Below are 24,531 nucleotides of genomic sequence, written 5' to 3'. Positions count from 1 at the left end.
TCTGTGAAGCATGACCAGTGTACCCCAATCCCAAATCCCAATTTACTAAAACATAAGACCTTCTTTGATTTACAGTTTTATAACAAATTCTTTTTTTAAAATTTCCTTTTATTTTATCCTTCAGTGGGTGACTTCCTTCATTTCACCACCCTTCTCCCATCCCCACTTCTCTTTAACCTCCTATTTCATTACCCACCCCCATCCTATTAACTCTCTGCCTCCCAGCTTCATGTTCCACCCTCCCCTCCAACAACCCATCTCTCATTCCCCCCACCTAGAGTAGAGATAGAAGCCTGTCCTGGTTCACCAGCCTTGTAGTGGCAACTCAGCTGTAGCTCCTAGTCAGGTCCCTGCTCACCAGACTCCTAGTAGCAAGTTACAGCTGTGCAGGTGGGGGGACAGTCGGAGAAGGATTTTAGCCTTAAGATATGACTGCTTCAAACTCAAGCTAGCACTGACACTGATAAACAGCTGAGCAAGCCAAATTGCAATGTGCAACAAGGCCCCTAGTCTGGAGTGGCATAACTTTAAGAAGCCTAAAGAGTACTTAAAAATAGTTTAATGTGTTAATATGTGGATAATCAAGGGGTTAAGAGCACCAGGAGCTGCCTAAAATTAACATGTAAGGGTCGTTGGGCAGAATTGATAAACTTACTGAAATGTAGCGGTGCTGCACACTATGAATACTGCTGGCCAGATAAGAAGCCCAGCATCTTTGTGGAAATTGTTGTTGTGACTGGTAAAAGAGCAGCTATTGAAGTAATGGTGATAGGTTGGACCACAGTGCACACTCCCCATACCTTCCTCCCATGAAGAAAATGGGGAACTAAGTTTAGTAGCTCCATAGCCTCAGCACAGCTCATGGGAGGACAGATTATCCTCTTTCTCATTTTCTTTCTTACATTTCTTTAGCATCCATCTGAGATATTTAGGCAGAGTTCTGGGGAGTGAACTTGTATTTAGAAACTATGGGTCACAATACCTGGGAACTATAGCTGGCACAATGAAGCAAACCAGTGAGATTCAGGATGTTGGTTGTACTCCAGTAAGCAGACCCTGAATATAACATGCAGATATCTGTATACATGAGGGAAAGACAAGAACTTGAAGTATATCAACTTACCATCATCACTAGATACCATCATCACTAGACACAGTGCAATAATGGAAAATGCCCCCCGATGTGTTTTCCCCACACTGTCACTCCCCTAAGGCACAGGTTAATCCTGTAGCATAATTGCAACTCTAAAACCTTAAATTAGAAGATCAATTTTTTACAACATCCCTCACAAGGACAGTTACTATAATTTTGTGTGTGTTGAAAAATCTGACTGATATGATGAGCACATCAAGGTTTTATTAGGGAAACACTCTCTTTGTTTTGTATTAGTAATCACGTTTAATATGATGAGGTTAGAATGGTATCCTGGGGGCTTAGGAAAATGTACAAAGCCCAGGAGACTTCTCAGGAAAGAGACAGTCTATATTTGCAGGTTGGGTCTGTTGACTTCATTTAGGCTCCCCAGGACTGCAAGTGTGTTGCTAGATTGGGGTCAGTGTGCTGAGCACATTTCAGGACCCAAAGCAAGAGCAAAAAAATATTTTAGTAGTTGTTTTTTTTAATTCAAACTTCTGAATAGGCTATTTGCTTTCTGCCGCCAGAAAAGATGGGTCTTTGTATTCCCCCTGCACTGATCTGTGGGCTGTGCAATTTCTAGATAACACTTCATTCTGTGCACTTTTTTTGCAGCCTCACGGGAAAGAATGTCATTAACTTGATGGACTTTGCTGAAGAACTTATGAGAGGTTACAAATATAATCTTTTCTTTTGGTAAAAAATCATGAAGTGTTCTCACATAGCAAAGAAGCTGAAGTATTTTCCTTATAGATTATGTTGGGCAATCTGCTAGAGACAAGACGCATCTCTCTGGAATGCTTTTGATTTTGCTCTGATGCCCATTCTTTTCCTTGGCTTTGTGTGGCCCCAGACCAGCATGCTTCCTGTAAAAACCATATGCCAGAGGCTACACTCTCCCTGATCAGTTCCCTTCTTTCACCTGAAGAGTATTTAATGGCACAGCAAGCACTCTTTGGGCATGTCTTTAAACAGTAAATGGGTCACTGTTTCATAAAATTAACAGCACAAATGTATATTGTGTCTCTGGCAACCAAAAAAATAAAGTAAATGTAAAAAATACTCCAAAGAACAGTGGGGAGTTGTACATGAGTGGGTGCAAGTGCCTGCATTGATGATACTGCCTTAATTCTATCTTCAGAGCTGAGGGAGTTGTACAGGACTTAATTACATCTTGCTCACTGCTCTTCCAATAGTCTAAAACTGGTTGATGTACTGACTTGAGCACTATAGCTGGAGCTCAAAACTGCACAGAGGAAAGGCCAACATTAGTAATGATATAGTTTCCATAGTTGCAGGAAGCAGCAGAAAATGAACTACGACTCCTGTTAGAGTCTAACTAGGAATGTGCTCCTGCTGTTGCTGTTATTATTCTGCTGTGGGTGAGGACACCTTCTTTGGAAGCTGTTCTCTAAACAGCTTCTCCAAAATGCATTTCTTTTTGGTAGTGTTGGAGCATTTACATGATCATGAAAATATTTTCATTCTCTTTTGACCATCTCATAACACTATTTGCTTTTGCTTGCTCCTACACGAGGCAATATTAGGCAAACATGCAAAACCTTATGTACTTTTTTTGATCCACAAAACCAAAACTGGATTTGACCTACCAAACCAGAGTGCATCTCTCCTCACACCTCTCCTCATTCCTACTTAGGGCTGCATGCAAAAAGCTCTCATGCCACTGATTAGTGAAAAAGTAGTCACACACAGGGAGAGATGAGTCTTCTTATAATTCTGTTCAAACTATACCTGGATTACTGCATGCAACTCTGGGTATCTCAGTCCTCAAACAAGGTCTGCAAAAAGAGGGAACTTGCAGAAGGCAATAAAAAAGTACAGGCCTAATTCACCACTTGACATCAATGAAACTGTATTATTTAGAGAAGATTGGCTTTGGGAAGCTGAAAAAGAGACAGCTTTTCTATTTCACAGGGGCTCTGGAAATCCAGGCACCCAGAATTATGGGACACCAGAAGCTCAGAAAGCAAAAGAACAGAGGAGGTGGTACTGTGGATGTATAATTTCTCTGATGTTTCACCTAACATGTGCTTCCACTGCAAGTACAGGACCCCAGAAAATGTCTCTAATCTCACTGCCTTCCAAATGCACTCCTGCTCATTTGTACCGCAAAGTGATGGGAAAATAAAAGAAAAGAAGAATGAGAAACTGCTTCCTTCCTTCCTTCCTTTTTATTTGCTGGGATCCTTTAATGGGTAAGCTTATTAGGAGTTATGACTTGCTGCCAAAGGACATATCAGTTCCTGACTATGGATAGTTACTTCCGCTACTTCCTTGATCACTAGAGTCTATACATTACAGTATCCATGCTCAGCATGTAGGGATATGCCTTTTAATTGCAACAACCTGTGCTGACATAAATGGGAAGTCCACTGTTCTTGATGTGAAGCTTTCCACTGGTCATAGCAGCACACATTAATATTTACAGGGGAATGAAGGATCAAAAGCAGGATTTTTAAAGGATTTGCAGCACACAGTGAAATTACAGCACCATCTTAAAGCTGTATTAGTAGTCCCCATTTTAGAAATTGGTGTTTCAAACTATCTTTGCGTCTGCAGAGAGCCACAACCATTATATGCCACATATGTTAAAGATCAGCACCATGAGGCTGATGTTTTCAAAGATGCCTAGGGAATTTGGACATGACTCACCCATTGAAATTAGCGGGGAACCGTGCATCTGCATCGCCAGGGTACTTTAGAAAATCTTAGATGTTCTAGTTAATGAAGTTCAGAATTTAAAACCCGTTATTCATCCTTATGGATGATATCGTCAGGTAAGAAGTCATTTGTAAAGATATGGGCTGCTGCATTCTGTACTTGCTGGGGATCTCCTTTCATGAGTACTGCACCTCATGGGTGTACTTTTTGTTAGGTATTACTACTGATCTCTATATATTGGCCAAGGCTAAGAGCAAGCCTTGTGGATCTGCCAGTCTGGGGACAAACCAGAGCAGGGAAACTGGAGAGGAGGAGTATCACTGAAGCTTATGTTTGCAGCTGAAGCTATACTGAAGCTTTGCTGTTGCTCTGTAAGTTATGGAGGAGAATTCCTTCTCTCTCCAGGGTCCTTAATTACACCATCTTTCTTCAAGATATAAGCTTGAGCTCAAAATATCAATAAAATGTCTTGACACATCCTATCTATGCTCAAGTTCTTTACTACAGTAGATGAATTTTAGGAAATGAATCACCGGGTGGAGTGCCCCATGTAGTGAATACAAGCCAACAAATACTTTGGATACTTTTGAGATATGATTTATTGAAATTATGCAATGGGATAATTTGTGAGCAATTTCAGTATAAAAAACTGATGGAATCTAGTGGTACAAGTAGATTGTTGTCTGCCAAGTGACAAAAATAACAGAATTGAAATGTATGAAAGTACCCCCTATTCTAACTGTAGCAACATAGGATTATAGAAATCAGGTAATCCAATCCATGTACTGATCCCTGAGATACTGATCCCTGAGGCACGAGACAGTGGATCTGGGACAACACTGGCACCAGACAATGGACAATGTTCGATGTTCATCTTGAACTGAATCAAAGTGGTGCCTCACAATTAACTGTAAATGGGTCAGAATGCCAATGCCATCAAATGATAGCAAAGCTAAGGGCCAGATCTTCAGCTAAGGTGAATGAACATAGCTCCATCAATGGAGCTATATTAGTTTAGATGAGCAGAAGATATGGGACCTAGATGGGAAAAAGAATCTGTACTGGCAGATTTTAGGTAGTCATTCTTCTCCCTTCACCAGAATCATCTCTGTGTTGTGGTCCATTTCTATAGTCTGATTGAAAATCCACATATAGAATGAACTGAACAAAATGAGCTTGTATATGAATGTAAATTATTTCTTCATGCTATACTAGAATCAGAAACTAGAGGAAAATAAGTTCTGCTTTTGGCTACTGGGAAAGCTTGCTTCAGCAACTTTGTTATTTCAGCATCTTTTAAGAGTAGATGAACAATACCAGATCCCAAGAAGATAGTCCTTGAATAATTAGTGCCATACCAGGTAAACAATCACTCAGCAACAAACTAGGAATTGGATCCAAAGCCTTTCATTACCCTCAGGCCATGTATCATGTCTGTGATATCAGAGAGAAAAATCTTATTAGAGTTACTCAAATAACCAGATGGCAAGTGGAAAAAGCTAGCGGTGAAGGAGTCTATTCATAGATTTCATAGACATTAGGGCTGGAAGGGACCTCGGAAGATCATTGCATCCAGCCCCCTGCCCCAGGGGCAGGAAGTCAGCTGGGGACATAGGATCCCAGCAAGATAAACATCCATGTTTCTCTTGAAGGTGTTCAAAGTAGGTGCTTGAACCACCTCTGGTGGCAGTCTATTCCAGACTTTGGGGGCTCAGACAGTAAAGAAGTTCTTCCTTATGTCCAGCCTGACATGGTCCTGAAGGAGTTTGTGACCATTCGACCTTGTCATCCCTTGGGGCGCTCTGGTGAACAGACGTTCCCCAGGATCCTGGTAAGCACCCCGATAAACTTATAGGTGGCCACCAGATCACCCCTGAGCCTGCGCTTTTTCAGGCTGAAGAGTCCCATAGCTCTCAGCCTCTCATTATAAGGTCTGTTTTCCTGACCTCTGATCACATGCATGGCTTTCCTCTGCAGTCTCACAAGCTTCTCCACATCCTTTTTGAATTGAGGAGCCCAAAACTGGATGCAGTACTCCAGCTGTGGCCTCACCAAGGCCAAGTACAAGGGGAGAATGACGTCCTGGGATTTGTCTGAGAAGCATCTACGGATGCAAGCCACTGTTTTGCTTGCTTTACTAGCCGCAGCATCACATTGCAGGTTCATGTTCACCTTGTGGTCAATCATGACCCCCAAGTCCTTTTTGTCTGTAGTGCTAGGCAGCGTAGCACTGCCGAGCCTATAAGCATGCTGCGGGTTTTTCTTCCCAAGGTGGAGAACCTTGCATTTTTCAGTGCTAAACACCATTGGGTTCTTGTCCGCCCATTTCCTGAGCCTGTCATGTCAGCCTGGATCACCCTCCTGTCCTCAGGTGTGGACCCTTTACCCCAGAGTTTGGTGTCATCAGTGAACTTGGCCAGTTCGCTTCTGATACCAATGTTCACATCATTAATGAAGATGTTGAATAGTGTTGGCCCAAGGACAGAGCCTTGAGGGACCCCACTAGTCACAGGGCACCATGATGATTGACTTCATGATGATTCAACCAGATTCAACCAGACTCAAGCCAAAACTCTCTTTGTTCTCAATACTTTGAGCTAATTAATGACATAATTAAATCATCCACAAATGGAACTAATCCATAATAAACACTAATTATTTCTCCCCTTGGTATAAAAGATTATACTCTGCAAGAAAGTACAGGAATGTTCTAGGTGAAATAATGATAAGAAACATAAAAACTTAGAAGCAATATGTACAGTCTCTCAGGGCATCACTTGTTAAAGCCCAGAGCAGGCCAAAAAGCCTGGCAATGACTGCAGGCACCTGTGATTTTTTACAGAATCTCTCTGGATCCTTTTTAATCACACAGAGTTCCCCACAAAGTCCCGAGGAATCCTGATGAAACCAAGGGAGGCCCACAGAGATTCTTCATCCTTTAACGCAATCTCCAAGAGTTGTTTCAACATATTGAGGGCCCAAATCTTGAACTCTTACTAAAGTCAGTGGGAATCTTTCCTGTCCCTTAGAGTGAGTGGGGTCCATCAAGCTATTCTTATCATGACAACAGAACTCACTTGATATCTAGCGAGACTCACAGTGACTTCCCATGCTTCAGCTTTAGAAAGAATGAATAAGTGGAATACACCTACTTGCTTTCCTTCCTAGCTTTAGAAAATATCTAACTGCTTTACTTATCAGAGGACACCTAACTCCTCAAATGCTGAAGGCTTTCCTCTTAAGCTATGGCTCTCAACTGCCCTACGCCATGGTCATAAACCAGGAGCATCTTAATCATCTTAAGATAGAAACTATGCCAAGAAACTGACCTCACCAGCTTTGAAGACTCAGTTGTGTAGCGGGATACTTCATTCTATTAATTTTTTGGCAGCAGAGGTGCTTGTAGTATTCTTTCAGTTACAGCTGGGAAGGAAATTACTTTCCCATCTGCAAGTCTTTTTGGGATTGTGAAATTTGTTCCTGTCTCAAATCAAATGAAAAGTAGGGCTATGTGAAGCTTCGGGTGCTGATTTGATTCAGAGGAGATTTGGCTCGATTCGGTGGCTGAATCTCTGAATCCAAATTGAATCAGGAGATCAATTAAAAGGTCTGAATTGATTCAAAGCTCTCTGAATCAATTCAGAAAAGATTCAGAGAGCTTCAGTGATTTAGACAGTCCCCACTGGCTGCAGCAGGGAGCTGGACCTGGACTCTGAGCTGGTAAGTAGGGGGCGGGGGAGAGGGGTCTGGAGGAGGGGGGAGGTGACCATGAGGGACCCCTGCTAGATCCCATCCCCTGCCTGCTCCCCCAACACTTCCTGAGTGCCCCTGACCCCTGCCTGTTGTCCCAGCCTCTGCTATGGCTGCCCAACCTGCTCCAGCTCCTGGCTCTTAAAAAAAAAAGCCCCTGACTCACCAGATGCTGCAGTGGCCTTTGGGGCTTCCAGGGGCTCATGGCAGAGCCCCCCATGCAGTGCAGGGCAGTGGGGGGCAGCGGGGATTGCCCCCTGCCTGGCAGGAGCCGGTGAGTGGGGTTTTTTTTGTTTTTTGTATTAAAGGGTCAAGAGCTGGAGCAGATGGGGCAGCCAGGGAGGCGGGGCTGGTGGCTCATGGCAGAGCCCCCCACACAGCGTAGGGAAGTCAGGGGCAATGGGGATTGCCCCCCCACCTGGCAGCAGCCTGTGAGTAGGGTTTTTTTTGTTTTAAAGAGCCAGGAGCTGGGAGAGCAGATGGGGCAGCCATTGAGAGCCGCTGGGGGATGAGGCTGTTTCAGAGATTTGGCCAATTCAGCAATGGCTAAATCTCTGAATCAGATTTGACCGAATCGATTCTGGACAGTGATTTGAATCACTGAATTGAGTCACTGTCCCCCGAATCAGCCGAATCAAAAGTGAATACTAGCTGCTTCACACAGGCCTAATGAAAAGTCAAAATTTTGGAAAATTTTACACTCTAAAAATATGAAAAATAATTATATTGGGTCAATAAAATGTTTCATTTAGATAAGTCCCACTTGTTCCACCTTGGGTCGTTTTTTTTAACATGTTTATTGTAAATGGTAAATGAACCTGAATTTTGAAACAGTCACTTTGTCCGAGAAATGGTTCTTCTTTTAAGAATGTTGTAATAGAATATTTGGATAATTTGAATTTTTTTTTCAATTCTTTTCTTTCAAGAGAGGAAATTCATCAAAAAATGGCCATTTATCATAAAGAGTTTTTCCTTGAAAGCCTGGAAAAATTCCTTGCCAACTTCAGTTACACTAATTTGCACCATATTAGATGTCAGTTCTAGTGGCTCTACTGACTACAGTCGTTGCCCTTATCAGTATTGAAATATAGCAGCTGAAGTCCTTGATATATGAAGGAGCATCCCCTATATCTTCCCTTCCAGCAGAATAGGAAAAAGAGTGGGCGGGTGAATCAAATCTAGATTTCTTAAATTCAGACATATAGAAAATAATGACTCTGTGACAAAACAAGCAAGAATAAACCCAACCAGCAGAAGGCTTTTGTGTGATCCACTAAAACAGCTGTAGACCCTGTAATAGGTGGCTCCTGTCATTCAGAATGACTGAAGCCTCTGAACCCGGAGGAATGTGCAGACCAAATCAGACATCTCTTGCACATAGTGGTGACTTTCTTCTTCTCCCAGTTGTGACCAATAGTTAGAGAAATTATTTAGTGGTATTTCCTATCATTCTTAAAATGAGGGAGACAAGAATTCTCATCACAGAAGCTGTTCTTTAACGGTTTCTAAATGAATTTTGCAGTTCAAAAGATTTTGTTTGTTTGGAAACAGATTGGAGTAAGACCCAATAGCTTGTGTCCACTCAACTGTGAAATGGGGTAACAATGCTCATTGTTGTAAACTGCTTTGAAATCTTCAGGTACAAAGTATAGTATAGCCTTGTGTATGGCATTCTTATTCCAATTGCTTTGTGATCCTTTGACAGTGTCCTGTGCAATCACCTCTCTGTTTGGGATCACAGAGGACCTGGACGTGTATATTTTCTTTGAGAGAACCAAATATTTATTTAGCAGTTTGTCTGTAGCCTTTTTTATTCATAGTTGCAACATTATTAATAATCCTTCTAAGTCTTTGGCTGTATCTTGTCTCAGCAAACAACCAGTACCTGCTTTACTTTTAATTACATAGATTGCTGCTGCAGTCACATTGAATTTTTATTCCACTACAGATTTAAAACAGGCTTGTAAGGGTAATTCTGGCTCTGATGCATAGCTCAAGATATTGGCCTTAACACATTGTGGTTTTGGCTAATGAGATACAGTACCTTAGCTTTGCATATGAATAATTTATCACAGTATTAAGAGAAGTCCCTTATTCTATGTGAACTGGAAATTTAATACTTAAAAGGATGAACATTTAGTAACAAGAGATTTGGGGACTGTCTCTGACCTCCTACACCCCAAATGAAAAATATGTGCAACATCACCATAGCCTGAAGAACCAAACTACAGAAGCAAGTATCCTCAGATTTGTTCCTGGTTTTTTTTACTAAGGAAACAAATATTGGTCAGATGAATAGCTGGCCTGCCTGTTTCATTTGTGGCAACTAATCGGTATGTGGAGTTTTGCATCCAGGAAAAGCTTTTGATAACAAGCTAGTATGACTGTGAAAGAATAAATGAAAATACATCAGTGTTTCTTTAAGGTTTTTTTGAAACCAAACCTTTTAAAAGTCCTAGATGGGAATATTTGAAATTGAAACTGTTAAGAGTCCAAGATGTGGTGCCGACCAATACAGCAGAGCTGGGAAGGGAAAGAGAAGATTTGATTACCATAAACAAAAAGATACATCGTGATTAGCCCTCTGTGGTCATTGCCGTCCTTGTTGCTCAGAGCTGATTGTCAGCTCTTTGCTCGTGAGAGGCAGTGGTCCATTACACAGAGCTATAGCTCATATGCCCAATCTAATGGCCCTGGGAACTGGTTGGAGAAATATGCTGAAGTATATGGTGTAGGCCATAAAGATGGAGAGGATGCAAATCATTCTTCCCAAATTCAACACGAGACCCAGGGCTCCTATGGGAGTGATGCCTTATGTTTTTTGCAAATGCCATCTAGTCCAAAGTAAATCTTTTTTAAGGGAGGGAAAAGAAAAACAAAACTCCCCTGAATAGATTATCTAGTCTAGGGACAGATATTCAAAAAGCCCGAGCCTGCATTGATTCAATCTTTGCAGGTTAGTTTTAGCTGCAGAGCTTTAACCAATTTTTAAGTGGATAGATGTTCACTTTTGAATCAAGAAATGCAGGCACATGCCTGCAGTGGCTCAGGTTAGAAGCCAGGGGGCATCAGAGCAGCCCTCCCTTCCCTTCCAAGTGCTGAGCTGTGGGAAGGTGTGGCCAAGCCCTGACAGGATGCTCTGATTATGGAGGTGTTTAAACCTGCACCCTGGCCTGCACAGTCCCCAGCTGGAGTGTGCTGGAGGAGGAGAGGGAAGCACCCCTTGCCAGGATTTTCCTAGCTTGCTGCTTATGGGGCGGGAGTGTTGCCAGACCCTAGAGCCTGGCTACCACACTGAGGCAAGGTGGGGGTGAGGGTGGGGGTGGAGGGAGGACTCCTTGTGTGGAGTGCATGAATCTTTTGATGATACTGAGCTTTTCAATTTTCCTCACCCTGCTTCTGCATACTGTGTGCAGCAAACTGGCACTCACAGGTCCCATGCCTTACAAAACAGGTAATTTCTCACACCTCTCACTGTCCCCTCTTGAACACTGACAGATTACAGCCTTTGAAGCAAGCCAGCCAGCAGTCATCTTATCAGCCCATCAAGAAAACAGAGCCTCTTTCATTAGTTCAAGCTCTTCTTAAATAGTGTTTTTCCTGGGAAGGAAGGAGGGACATTACCAGCTGACTTTTTGATTAGCTCCAGAAAGCCCTAAGTGGACACTGTCCTGTCTGCCTTTGTCCCAGTGAAATTGGAGATACACACACACACACACACACACACACACACACACACCCCCCACTCTCTCGGCATAAGGTAGCATGGGGGTGGTGTGACCCTGACCAGATGCTGACTAAGGTAAGTGCTGCTGTGGTGCATGCTGTAAGGAGGGAGGGATCCCTGCTTGAGCAGCTAGTGGTTGGGGGTGGGGGTGCAAGGGGAAGCCAGGTATACACTGATGTGTCTGCAGTCTCAGGATTCTCAGACAGCTGGAGCAGTGATAGTGCTTTGGCTAGGGAGCAGAGGAGCAGGGGCAGTCCTGCTCTCTGGAGCAGACAGCCCAGCCCAGGTCTGAAAAGCATGCTAGGATGCTGGGGGAGTCTGATTTAACTTAAACCAGGAAGGGGTCTGGTACAGAAGTTGAATAAACTGGTTTGACTCAAATCAGTGAAGTCTAATACTACATTCAAACAAGTTGATCTTAAACCCATTTCGGCCATTTTGAAACTGGTTTATGTGTACTAAACTTATGTTCTGTCACAGGTTTAAACCAGTTTCTGATCACTTAAACTGGTTTAGGTGTAACTTCTGACGCTAACTTTAAAGTCCATCTTTATGGTTGCTACCACACATTATGCCACCACATCATAACACCTTTCAACACCAGCATTGGGCCAACCCTACTGCTGGGCTTTGGCCTGTGTGAGAATGATTGCCTTCATGTCTTTTATGTTTAAGCAGTTGCCACTATTTTTATTAATAACCTGTCATTCTGTATTTGTGCTTTATATTTTTCATGCCATTGTTTTGGCTGATGGCTCAGGTATTTCTTACATGTGTACTACTTTCAGTCCCTTGATTCAGGGCACCTTACCAGCATTCACCTGAGAAATGTTTGCTGTGGAGAATTATGAAAGTTACAAATTATGATACCCAAGAGCTTATTTTATTCTCATTATATGGAATGTCACTATTTGTGACCTAATTCTCTCAATGTAATTCCATATTTACTTAACTCATTAAACAGGAACTTCCACAATGACAAAAACTTATGGTAAATCAAATACTGTTCAGAAATGCAAAGTACTTAGAAATAAATCCTTTCACTTGTACTTAGCCTGTGTTAGTTGGCCTTGGTACTTTGAAACTGTGGAGTGGTATATTTGTAAACAAATCCTTCCCATCATGCAATACAGCCATAGAAGAAGTTAATTTGCAGCAATTTTTTCCACATTAAATTTGAAATATTTTTGGTTCCAAGTAGCATAAGACTTGATGTATGCACAATGTATATCAGCAGAAAGAAAGAGTAAGGGATAATACAAGAGAGTAAATGAGAAAAGTAAAAGTGAGAGGAGTGTTAGCCACAAGAATTAAGTGCAGTGACTAAGGAAGGAGACTAGATGAGGAGAAAGCAAGAGGAAGTGAATGAGATTGGAGTGAGTTATAAGGAAAGGAGCAATGTGAGAATTTTTACTAATCATGGTCAAAAATAAGGATTCTTTTTCATAAACAATATTGAAAGGAAGTGAGAGTATGTCTACATATTTTTGGAAGTTTTCCTGAAATGTGTTTTTCTTTTCTTTTCTTTTTTTTTTTTTTGATGATGATTTTTTAGAATTTTTTTGATAGGACAAGGTCAAGTTCCACCTAAGCCTAGTAGTCCACTGGGCTAGTATAGGTAAGGCAGCCAATTTCCATAACCAATGACAAACAAAGGAGTGATGCAGTTAGTATCATATCTGGCTTCCTTTGACACACTAGCTCAAATGACCCATTTATAGCTAGGTGGGGAGAGCCTTTGGCAAAAGTCTAGTCCAAAGCTTGAATTTATATATCTGGAGCTATGTGAGAGATTTTAACTGCACTACAACCAAACCGTTTAGAATTCTAAAAAAATGATCATAGGAAATTACCTCGTCCAAGTTCCTGCTCAAGGCAGAATCATATCTGTCTAAATCTAAGCCCTGATATGCAAGCTAAATTTCTCTTGTTGTAGTTTAAGACCATTGCCACTTCTTGTCCTGTCCTGTATGGACACAGAGTATAGTTTATCTTTATCTTCTTTATAACACTTTATGTATCTGAAGCGTAATTATCCTCACCTACCCAGTCTTCTTTTCTCCAAAATAAATAATCGTCACTCATCCAGTCTTTCCTTGTAAACTAAGCATTCTACACCTGTAATCATTTTTATTGTTCTCTACTGGTTCTTCCCAATCTGTCCACAGATTTCTTGAAGTGTGGGGCCCAAAACTGGACACAGCGCTCCAGGTGAGGCCTCTCCAGTGCTGAACACAGTGGAAGAATCACTTCTTGACTTGCATGCAGCACGTTTATTTGTATAACCCATTATGCTACTGTTTGCTTGTTTTGCAACAAGAATACACTGATGACTCGTATTTAGCTCACAGTCCATTACTGATCTAACCCCCAGGTTCTTTTCTACAGTACTGAAGCTTAGCCAGTCATTCTTCTTTATGTTCTATAGAATCTAATGACACAGGTATGAATATTTTTCTTTCCTTTTTTCTTACACTTCTCTACTTTTTTCCAATTATGAAAAGAAGAGAAAACTAAAACCATGTCAGAACCTGGAAACAATATGCTGTAATTACAAATTCTATTTATTTAAATGATTTTTTAAAATCGTACCAGTGAAAAACTGGGACCTTAAACAAAAGGTAAGTTATTCAAAAACATGTTTCTTATGGTTGGAAGGGCAAATTACTCAAAATGACAATTCTTTCTGTTCTCCCTAATATTTATGATATGCATTCTCTACTTTCTTTTTAATTTCACAGATGGGTTGGGGGTGTTTGGTGACATGCCAAGCATCAGAAAGATCCACTATATTTCGGCTTTTGGTGAAGAATTGGTATCCTTTCTCAAACATGTCTTGGACTTTGACTAAAATTTATCAAAGCACCTAAGTGACCTTTGGAGCCTCAGTCCCATTTTCAAAAAGGACTTCAGCATTTGGGAACCTAAATCCTACTGACTAATAATGTGACTTAATTCTGGAATATCTTCTGAAGTGGCATTTAGATTCTTTTTAATATACTGCCCTTCTAATAATTGGGAAGTCTAGTCCTGGCAATTCAACTATTGTAGAAAGGCAAAGAGGAAGAAACAGGATTTTTTCATTGACAAGTTGTTCTCTATTTTTTCATTGCTATTAGTTATTGGTGGATAAGACCACATTCTCTTACAGCCTAGTCATTTTTTTCCTGTTCAACTCTGCCACAAAGCCATGATCTAGTGCTTGGGACCATTACAGTCCATTTTAGTGATAGGCCAGTTGCAAAAGATTCTGAGATTCAGATAAATTTCTTGATGCTTATCTCTAAATGTAGCTGATTTCAGAGTGGCTGAATACATTACAAGAATGAAATTTCCTGTGGTATTTCTGTATTCTTGCTTCTGGTCCCAGGTGAAACCAGACTGTACAAAAATGAGAAAGAATTACATAATATGAAAAAAGAAGAGAAACTGGCATTGAACTCTCAAGCCTCCATGCACATAGGTCCATAGGCCACATGCGGTCCACAAAAGGTTATGTTATAGCCCTTGGGCTCCTGCCCAGCCACCACTCCCCCTATTACTTTTGTGGCAACAGGAGCCTGATTCTCCAGGTTCCCACTCCTTCTTCCAGCTTCTGCCTTTTGTGTCTACCCAAGGGGTGGTGCAGTGTGGCACAGGATGGGTTAGTGTAGGGTACAGGGTGAGGCCAGAGCCATGCAGCACATGGTACAGTGGGGGGGGGACGGGACCCATGAGGATATGCCTGCTGCAGTGGAGCATGCATGTAGTGCAGCAATGGAGGGGGGGTGCCTGTGCAGGCATGACTTGCAGCAAGGAGGGGTTCAGGCACACAATACGATGTGCTTGGTGTGTGTTCCAGAGGCCCATGGATCCCACTGGTGCAGCCTGCAGGGCATACAACCCGTGGCTGCTTACACGTTGGAGAGTCCTGGGCTACAGCATCAGATATCTCAATCCAGAGCTGCCACTGGGTTCTGTAAGCCTATGCCCTGGAAATTTAGGCTGCACTGATTTCTTTTTCCCTTGACATTTATTAACTCTGATTTTTTTTATATCTGCTCTCCTTTTTTAGAGCAACATTCTTTTCTTACAGACACACAGGGGAACTCCTTTAGGGAAAAGCAGAATATCAGAGATGTGCATGGTGTGGTTCTCAGAGAAGACTTGTCGTACTTCCCAAAACATTCATCCATTCCTGTTTTGTTTCTCTTTCTTCCTGGTACAGCATCTAATATTCTCCCTGTTACTCATATTGATCTTTATGTTCCCCACCCTTATCTATTCAGAAAGGTCAACTTGTATTCCCTTTTTTTGGTTGTCACGCCGTGGTATATTTCTCTTCTATTGATTCATCCATATCTGCTGTTCCACTGACAGCCAGTGTACACTGGAGTCCTTATATGTGAAGTGACCCAGTATCCTTTGCCAATTACTCACTGCTCTGACAGTGTTTTGGACATTATGAAGTGTGGGAAGAAAATGAGGTACTTGCAGCTTGAAAGAAAGTAAGAGCTGTACACCATGAGAACGCCAGTGAGAAACAATGCTGTAATGTACATACAAGTTTGGCATATCAGATTGGTATCCTCAAGCTTTAGCAGGGGAAATTTAGGTAGGAAATTTAGGGAGAACTTTTTCACTATGAGGGTGCTCAAACATTAGAACAGGCTACCTAGAGTAATTGTAGACTCTCCATCTCTGAAACTTTTCAAGAGTAGGTTAGACAGACACTTCGCTAGGATGGTTTAGTCAGGGATAATCCTGCCTTGAGCAGGGGGCTGCACTAGATGACCTCATGAGGTCCTTTCCAGCCCTATTTTCCTATGATCTTCCAGCCCAAAACAAATACTCGATATGACTAACAATCTGTTTTGCTACACAGATTGCATATTATAATCACTGTCAGTGTTCCTCCAAAGTTTATTTGAAGCTGTTACTTTGATTTCATTTGTTCCAAAATCACATGAAGTTGGCTTTGCTCACTCTTGCAGAGTTGCGTGTGTAGTGTGTGTTGTGACCTGACATCCCTGCAGGGGTGCCAGTCTTTTCTTGTTGTTCCCCTAGTCCAAGCTTTTAATTTTCTCTAGTAGTTGTGGAGGACCAGGACTCCAGGATTATGCCACAGCATGGAGATCACACCTTACTATCTAATGGAAACCATGACATTGGCTTTGGCTGAAGATTGAAACAGCAGGGGAAGTTGTCAGTTTGGAATGAGCTGTGCTACAAGAGCTGTGAATTTGTTTTGGAATTTGCTTGTGACAATCACCAGGCCTGGCTTTGTGAGGGGGTGTTTTAGGTAAGTATGATGTATGATTACAGTTTTTGGATGGTACCTTGGCTGAAGGGCCAAGATAGAAATAGAAGGATAATTGTAGGTCCATTTCTAGAGCTGCCTGGGGGCCCAGGTCTGGAGTAGCAGTGACAGAGCTGTGGGGAGAAGGATGAAGCAGCTTGCACAGCATCCCATATGCATTATGCTTGGTGCTCTCCTCATCAGGAAAATTTTCCAGCAAAGTTACTGTATGTAATGTGGGTTGGGGCTAGAAGTGGGTGGTTGCAGGGAGTCTACAAAATTTGTCTTTGCTGAAGTTTGCAGTGCACCACAAATCCCTGATATGGAAACCAAACAAAATCTCTGAAATAGCACCCTGATTTACAGATGCCATGTACCCCAGTTAGACAAGCTTTGTGATGTTTTTCAAGAAGGATGTGACACAGGGGTGCATTATACAGCTGCCTGCTCACACAAGGAGTCTGCAACTTCAAAGCAACATCTGAAAAGGGATCTTGTGGGGGTAAAAAAAGAATTTATATGGGGTCATTCTTTTCCCCTCCTGTGCTATAACAAGATTAATATACCTTTGAAAAAACTCAGAGAGAAGAAGTTATACATTCTCAGTTATACAAAGATAACCAAAGGAAATTGGCAGTGGAAAAGAAAGGCAGCTCTGAGTCCACACACTATCCCACAGTAGGGGTCACCAAGGTAGTTCCCACTGCTAGTGTCTTGATGCAGACTTCTCAGGTAAAGATGGAACAATGCATCCCATACTCCGTCTTTAAGTTACTAAAAAAAAATAAGAAAATCCATGTCTTCCCTAATTCTCAGTCCATATAACCATAAAGAGAGTGTGTGGAAACCCCTGAGACCTATTTGTGAAGCTCTTGAAAATTTCAGAGTCCATGTTTTAAGGTTATGCTTCTAAGTTGATGGCAGATTCAGGTTACTACTATTTTTTTTGCAAATAAATTTTAAGTCTAGATATGATTCATCTTATGCCACATAAAGACAATGTAAACCATTTTACCCTGGGACAAAGCGCACATATTTAGACATCCTTGTCTGTTGTCCCAGGATAAATCCAGAAAAAGTTTGCTGGATAAGAAGTAGTAGCAGTGTATCCCAGGGCATTTCAAAGTGTGTCTGAATGGTTATCCCATTAGAAGGATTACATCACTGAATCAATGGCAGAAAAACTGGAGTACATTCAAGCTGCTCACTAAACTGTGATTAGAAGGGCAACGTGTGCACATGCCAATCCTGGGATATTTCTGTTCAGGACAAACGTGGGCACAGCTTGTGCAGGGACAGATGCAATGTCTATTCCTAGCTTTAGGGTTTTATATTATGGCCTGTCTCTGTTGTTTCTTCCATGTAAAATCAAAAGAAGTAATGAAGTCCCACATGGAGTTACTGGGGCTTATTTCTTTTGCAAGCATAAAAATTCTGCCTGAGGTAGGGTTTTTTTTTTTTGGATTGCTTGATTTGGTAGTTCTTTTGGAAGTGTCTTTAGTTATTTAGATTTGTAATATTCTGTCCTTCATGAGTTAAGGTTTAGACACTGAGGAAGCATGATCAAATGCATTACAGTTGGGTAAACATTTGACTGGTTAGACATTTAAGGCAATACTTGGGGATAACCCTTTAAGTGATCCTTAACACTTTCTACTTTACAAATGACTACATAAGAATGTCAATAGTCACCCATTCTGGAGGCCTATAATGGGTCTGCTTCCACCAGTTATAAGCAACACAGTCACCTGAAATAAATACCAGTGAAACCTTTGTGCCACCTATGGTATTATTCATTCTGTCTGGCTGCATCTATACGAGACGCTGATTGGGCAGTAGCCTGATACTACTGTGCAGTAGCATCACATGACAACAACCGTGATGCGACACTATTGTGCAGTAGTATTGGCCTATTGCACAGTAGCATCATGAAAAAGATGTTTGTTGGTACTATTGCTCAGTAACTCAGGTTAGTGCACAGTCATTTAGTAAAAACAAGTACTAAACAAGTACTAAATGACTGCCCAGTAACGACTGCTCAATGTCTCAGGTAGATGCAGCCTCTCTCCACAAAGAGTGAGCTTACTTCTGGACACCTTGGTCTACAACAGTCAAGAGACTGTTGCCTTTCTATGTTTCTTATTGCATTATGCCTAGGCAGGTGTATATTCAGAGTATCCCCAAATATATAACAGGTTATGATGATCTGACTTTGAAAAAATTGGGAGTTGCCTTAATAAACATGGCAGGGGAATGGTTCCAGGGAACATTTTCATTATGGAAAGAAAATTGGAGGTAAACTTTATTATATGAAAAGGTTGCTTTTTTGATGAACAAAGCCAAATCTAAAGTGAAAGCCTTAGTATGGACTCTATATAGTGTGTGGACTCTTTGGTTGGGGTGGTACCAACAGAAAGTCAAAGAATACTTTCTCATTTCAGTCCTTCATATAGATAGGAGATGAGGCAATGTCTTGTGAGACATTTCTATAGAAGAGGGTGGTGTTTTTGAAAAATGTTTTCCATTCTCACTTTGAATTGAAGCAGGAGGTGGAGAGAAGCATTGATCTAATTATATGATAAAGTTGGAGAAGGTCAGGAAGAAACAGGTGATAGGGAGATGTTTATCAGCAGAGCATCCAGTGGTGTTTAGGGCACAATGACCCATCTGGGTTTTATCAGTTAATGAGATCCAAGCTAATTGTCATCCTGGGTGATGTGGTCAATGGAAGAATATACAGTATGACTTACAGGTAATATATAAAATAGCTCTCCTGTCCCACTTATAGTGCTTGTGCACTGGAATTGGAAAGCCACTGGGGTCGCTCTGACTGGAAGTGTGAGTAAGCCACTTTAGGGAGGACCTTATTTACTTTTTCTTGTTGGCTGTGCTGTTAAATGATTGCTATTGATGCTATACATGGATGATGGATCTACTGTGCCAGATTCTATTTTGCCTATTAGGCTTGTAAGTGGATTTAGGCACCTAAGTGCAATTCTGTTCTTCCCTGCTCACATCCCTGAAAAAATGTAATGTGAAAGGTGGGTGGGTCCTCCTCCTCCTTGCTGCTTTTTTGTCTTTTAGTGTTAAGGGTAAGATGGTGATGTGTTACATAAATGAATTTTCAGGATTTGGACAGGCTGCAGTAGGTGCCTAAGTCCACTTAGATGCCTAATAGGTGGAATAGAATAGAATAGTAGTTACAGATGTGTGGGGGTGTGCACCTTTACATGTGTTTGCTTGCTTGTGTGTGTGTGTGAAAGAGAGAAGGAGAGAGAGAGACTGCACATCTTGTGATTTCATCTCTACTCTCCTTCTATGTATGCATGTGTACTTGTGTGAGCATATCTGTGCCAGTTAACCTGGTCATCTGTATATTAATATCAGAACATATCTTATTTGTATGTGTGTCCATTTTGTGTTAGTGGGAAGTGGAGCATAAATACTATAACACTCATTGTACCAGATTCCTTTTTTGACCCAGGAAGGAGTTTAGCTTATTAATTTCAGCCATATTTTGTGCTTCTAACAGGCAATCCAAGGCATGTTTCACTCATCAGCAATAAGCAGACAGAGATTAGAGCCAAGAGAAAAACATGCAGAATTACAAAAAATAGGAGTATAAAAATACCAGGATTTTTCTTTGATTTAATCTAAAGCAGATATTTATAAATACACTCTTCCATTAATTTCAAAGCAGGTATTACCAATTGGGAAATACCAATTTAAATTGGTAAATACCAATTTAAATCACACCCAGGAATCCTGAATTTTATTAGCGGTACAAATAAGGTCAAGTGTCTGGAACATGGGCTTTTCTAAATAACCTTGCTATATCTAATAGAGAAACAGGTGTGCTCCCTGATGACTCCCGCTGGGACCTGGAATTGGCTTTGTTCTTTCCCTTCATATCTCCACAAACATTTGTAACTGTTACATGCTTAGAGCCAGCTAAAGATTTGAGAAAGAGATTGAGCTTCTCCAGTGAAAAGCTACCCACACTCTCCCCCACTCTGCATGGATACAGAAGGAACGAATCAAGACGTGCAATCCCTAACTAACTGTGCAAATGCTCGTTGACTTTAAATTCTAATACATGCTGGTATTCCAGTTTTGAGTTCCTACACAAATTTGTCAATGTAAAAAGTCAAATGTTTCATATTTTAACAGAGATGAGATGATAACTATGCAACATTCTATAGGTGGTTCAGAAAGTGGCCCAGTTTATACTGTGTTTGCTACTTTCACTTGTAAAGCGTATATGCAGACCCAGACACAGGCATGGGCAAACTGGTAGGCTGCCCAGGGCCTGGACAGAAAGGGGGCCCAAAAATGAAAAGAGAAAAAAATTGCAAAAAAAGTTTTAATGTTGCACATATATGGGACTGGCAATGTTATCAATTAAGAATGAACTATTTAAAGACATAGATACCACAGATACAATAAAGACTTTTGCAACAGGTTCAATTATTATCTCTGGCGAAGAGGGGCCTGATACTAAAAGTTTGCCTGGAGCTTCCAGGAGTCTAGGTACAGCACTGTGTACATGGGAATATCTATCATTAATATGACTTCTGATTCAAAACCAATTCTACTAGGCAGCTTGAGGGACATGGTTCTCATTTCTTGCATGCACTGTAGTGATTCTCCTCCTTTTAATTTGCCTATCCTCTTCCCTCTTTCTAACCCAATGATTTGTTCCCAAGCCTCTTGTTAAAACTTTACTTGCAAATAGGAGGGAGGTTTAGAATGATTTCTCTAGAATTATCCATCCTCCAGATACTCCAGAAAGCCTCCAGTGCCACATGAAATCAATCCCTTTGCTATGCAATCATTATTTGCAGTATATTTTTAAGAGTAAAGGAAAAACATTTCCAGAAATTACACTTCATGCATGATAAGTTGCCCAGTGGTGTTGCCTCTTTCCTTGTTTGCAGGGAGAAGCATTTGTTCAAGGGTTTCTGGATGGGCCAGTAAGCCTTCCTGGGTGTAGAGTGAGGCTTTTGCCATTGCTTACTCCTGGCAAGGAGGGATCCTAAATTGCTTTAAGACTTTGCTTTGTGACATATGTGCAAAATTGTGCGCATAAGTAAATGTTGCTGCAAGTGGCAAACAAACTCCAAAAAACGTAGTGGCCTTGTTTAGATAAGCTTTCCGGAGTAATCTTATTGATCCTTCAAATTTAGAACAGGCTTATTTACAAGATTCTTAGTAACCCTTGCATTCTGCCCATGTACACCTGCTGTGTACTTCCACTCCTAGCTCCGATTGAAGCAGAGAAGATTACAGACAAAGAATAGGGAAAATAACCCCCCAAAATCCCTCTCAGAAGAATAGTCAAATGAACATTTTATCAGATCTCAAAAGTACCATTATGAATGATGTTCAGTGGCTGCTGTATGACTCTCCCCCACCCAGCCCCACCCAACTCACATGTCCATTTAGACCTTCAACCTTTGTACCCCTCATCAGCTCAAGGTGCCCCTCAGAAAATGCCAGCTATTAGTTTTCACTCATTTTTTGACCATGGAAAAATAATAGAGCAATTTTCTATTGCAAAAAACTCAGAAAGACCACAACAGGATAGAATATTTTTAACACTATGGATTCTTATTTGAAATCATTACTTTATCTGGTGAATCATGTTTACACACCCAGCAGTGTTAACATAGTGTGGCATTTTGTGGTACCCCTGAAAGGAGCTTAAAGCAACCCAGGGTGCCATGGTACTCTGGTTGAGAATCACTGATTTAGGCTGAAAAATCAGGGTTGAGATTTTTAAAGCCAATTAAGATCATTAGAAATTGGACATCTAAATCCCCTTGTTAGCTTTCAAAATGTCAGTCCATGTGTAATTTTGCCGCTTTGCCTGAGAGGTACACCAGTATTTCACGTCTTACAGAATGATTTCTTTAGGATGAAAAATCAATTCATACGAGTCAGGTAAATGGTTGGTGTAATGTTTCCTTACAAAAAATGCTTCCCTTAGCACACTGGGTACAAACAAACAGCAGGCAGCTTCCCTGTCAGAAATCTTCAAGACAGCCACTCCAGTGATATCCGTGATCAAAAATTCCTGCCTTCCTGATCCTTTTAGTCATGCTCAAAACCCTACCTGGTGTTCTCTGCTTGTAGCCCCCCGACAACCTGCCACTCAATAACTTACTCCTTGAATTGTCAGACAAACTCCTTAGGCCACATACATTTAAAACTGACCTGCCACATGATGAAGTGCCTTGGACAACTGGGGCATGTCTCCATGAGTGCACACATGCATTTCCCCTTGGACAAAGAGCAGCAGCACATATTTATGCCGTTGCTAGCTGTCCTCAGGTACACCCCTGCATGTGCACTCTGGCTCATGGCAAATTGCTCTGGGTGGGGTAGGGAGGCTGGGGCCAGCACCTGGGCTGGCTCTAGCAGCCTTACCTGGGGCTCTAGGGGCCTTCCAGGGTGGGAGCAGTGGTGATCCAGGCATGTGGAGCCTGGGTGGCAGATGGAGCATGACTCTGGCTGGTCACGCTCCAGTTTTGGGCAGTGCACGCTTCAGCCACATGTGCTACACCACTTTTTTCCCCCATGTGTTTTTTAGATACTGGGTATCTAAATGGTATGTAATTTTGCCATCATACTGCAAACATGCAGCACAGTGAACCAATTCAGGTGCCCTGTGTGAGTTTTGCGATGCCTCAAAAGTCTTTGAGGTGCCACAAAGTGCACATTCCCACTTGTGGGGACATGGCCCTGTTGTATTTACTATCTACATGGGTTTGGTTGTACCTTTTGTTGTAGGCTAGATAGGTCCATAAGGACCCAACACAAGGGTATCATGTAATATATACATGTAAATTTGACCTGATGGAGGGGAAAAATGGTGACATTATACAAAGAAACGCAATCAATAGAAGGATGTGAGGCATTGTAAAATTGCTTTATCTTGCTTTTTCCTGTTGGTTGCTTTTCTAACTACAACACCACCCATCTACCTGTGTGCTCTGTGGGCTTGTAAATACACTTGATTACACTTTCATGTTCATCACCTCTGAACTGAGCCTGTAAAAAGCTGACTAATTGCCAATGTGGGAGTCATTCATAGAAAGAACTCTTCCCTTCCCCATTTTCAGCTGAAAAGTCCATCCTAGTTATTAGTCATCAACTTTGGATCTGGATTTTAAATATTAACTTGAGAGTTACTGGCTTATTTTCTTCAGTTAGTAAAATGCTTTAACATTAGTATCAGAAGGTGTCATTCTAGTGGCCTCACTATGAAACAAAACTATAGAGACTGGATAGATGGGATGTCTCAGGATGTAGGATGGACTTATAGGAAATGTTCTATGGATCTGTACATGGGGAGGCAAGGGGAAGGGGAAGGGCTGAATGTGGTTGTAGCAGTTCTAGAGGGGATGTTCTTTCTTCTCTCCAGGACACTGATACTAAAGCCATGCACAATTAAAGCTAAACTGACATCTGTGGAGTGTTTTCTCCATTTTAGAGAGCCTTCGATAGTGCAACTGAGGACACAACAGGAAAACAGGATTTTCCCTTAAAAGGTTTTTAGTATCTTTTGGTTGATGAGTTTGTGGTAGCTGATTTCTGTTGGCTTGAATGAAATACCTAGGGTATTCCCTAATCTATGCAAAATCTGGAAGAGGACTAGGAATTTGGGGACTGCATGCTTGGTATAGGAAAAGAGAATGTATCTGTGGTATTACTGAAGAATTTCTAGGTAGGTTACAATATCTGATGGATCTTGGGTGAATATTAGTAGCACATTAACACAAGAAATGAATTGAAGGCAATACAGAGTTTAAAATTCTAATGCATGCTAGCCATCAAACAAGGAATTAGAAGTCAGCTGGCTATTCTAGGAGAGTCAGAGGTCTTGGTTTGATTTCTATTCCAGATCTCTCTCTAACCCAGTCTACATGGAATGGGAGTGCTAGAGAAACAGAGGTC

The 24,531-nt window shown here is 41.4% G+C and overlaps 1 protein-coding gene across 14 annotated transcripts in view; it reads right to left on the bottom strand.

The window, feature by feature from the left end:
• The window catches only part of CHRM2 (cholinergic receptor muscarinic 2), a 128,634-nt gene that overhangs the window by 8,401 nt on the left and 95,702 nt on the right, over nt 1–24,531 (bottom strand). For 2 of the 14 annotated variants that reach the window (XM_025202851.1, XM_025202847.1), the window contains one exon: nt 983–1,077. The exons of 10 other annotated variants lie outside the window; for them this stretch is intronic. The gene's annotated coding sequence lies outside the window, so the exon portion shown is untranslated. Of the gene's footprint in view, nt 1–982; nt 1,078–10,010; nt 10,036–24,531 lie in introns of those variants that run through there. 2 more of the 14 variants (XM_025202857.1, XM_025202853.1) reach the window with 2 other exon arrangements.

Source organism: Alligator sinensis, unplaced genomic scaffold (genome assembly GCF_000455745.1).
Source record: "Alligator sinensis unplaced genomic scaffold, ASM45574v1 scaffold957_1, whole genome shotgun sequence".
NCBI classification, from domain to species: domain Eukaryota; kingdom Metazoa; phylum Chordata; order Crocodylia; family Alligatoridae; genus Alligator; species Alligator sinensis.
This window is presented reverse-complemented; position numbering and strand designations above follow the sequence as displayed.